Below are 1,512 nucleotides of genomic sequence, written 5' to 3'. Positions count from 1 at the left end.
GGGGTTAAAACTTCACTTCAAGATCAGGATTACTTTAAAGCTTTCCTTTTTTTTTCTTATTCTTACAGCAGCTCATACTAAATGACTTTAAAAAAGCAAATCACATATGCGTATACAAATCATAACAGCAAGTCATACCTATACTATATACAGAAAGCCATATACTGCTATTAATAAGATTAATAATTTAAAAAAATGCTACAGAAAAAAAAACATGATGAAAATGTTTAAAATATGCCTTTATATATATTCACTTCCTCTACTACACCCTTCTGAGAGTGCAGCATAACCTTTCCCGACTACAATGCAAATCTCAAGTATCCATAATAATCCTAATACAAGTAAACACATTTTTTCCCAAAATCAAACTCCCTTTAGTGCACATTATGGCAAAATCAGACTGTTTATATAAATACTCTACTTCAACAGATTACACCCACAGTTAACTTTGGCCGTATTAAAGATGATAAAGAGCTTTTGATGTTATTGCCCAAAAGAAGTTTGGTTACGGAGATATAAGTTATGTTTTACTGCTTTCAGCCAAGTCTACCAAAGATAGTTAAATGAATACAAGCACAATAATGAATTTTGTGTAAATAAGCAAATATATGAACAAATGAGGAAATTAGTGAACAAATGAATAACTGAAAAATCATCTTCTTTTTTTCCAATTGCAATAAATCTGAATTATGCCCTTATATAGATACTCTAGCACTTTGCAGAAGTGCATCAAATGCACCAAGAATAACTTTATACTACATTGCATGACAAAAAAAATCATATTACAAATATACTAAGGATAATTATAAATTAAACTACATTGTATGCATCAAACCTAAGAAAAAAATAAGTTATGTTACTCCCAGGCTTTCTTAGCCACTCCTACATAAAATATTAATACCACCAAAATTGGAAAAAAAATCACAACTTGCATATGGTAATGAGGGGTTTTGAAATATATTTTCAAAGAAAACTGTATGTGCCCAACTTTTCCATCACAGACCTTAACTCTTGCTATTAATAATGTCAGCCAAACATTGTTACCTCCATTTAGAACCATTTAATGAGCACATACAATTTACAAACTGGCAAGAAGCAGCAATGCAACAGAGCTAACTTTTTTCTTTCTCTTTTGTTTACTCCAAGCCCTGAACATTTCCAAAATAACTTATACAATCTAAACCATGTAAAATCATTCTTTGATAACATTCAGATTCCTTCCTCTCTCACTGGCTTGTCATAAAGGTCATGAAGGTGTGGTCCTACCCCTTTACAACTCCCATGGATTTTCCCAGACCACTTCTGTCCTAATAGGTTTTAAAATGCCTTCAGAAAAGCACCTCATCAGTAATACAGAATGGGCATGACACTTGGCAACATAAAAGCCCATGACGTGATATAGCAACCTCAATCACAAAAACTTTACACTTCACACCAGTCAAACAAAAATAAAATTAATTGTTAAGGTCTTCTCTTCCTATCTGCAACCTTATACATAAAAACAGTCAATTC

The 1,512-nt window shown here is 32.0% G+C and overlaps 1 protein-coding gene across 1 annotated transcript in view; it reads right to left on the bottom strand.

Moving 5' to 3' along the window:
* The window catches only part of LOC119586098 (casein kinase I), a 25,312-nt gene that overhangs the window by 18,972 nt on the left and 4,828 nt on the right, over window positions 1–1,512 (bottom strand). The window lies entirely within an intron of this gene.

Source organism: Penaeus monodon, chromosome 21 (genome assembly GCF_015228065.2).
Source record: "Penaeus monodon isolate SGIC_2016 chromosome 21, NSTDA_Pmon_1, whole genome shotgun sequence".
NCBI lineage: Eukaryota > Metazoa > Arthropoda > Malacostraca > Decapoda > Penaeidae > Penaeus > Penaeus monodon.
This window is presented reverse-complemented; position numbering and strand designations above follow the sequence as displayed.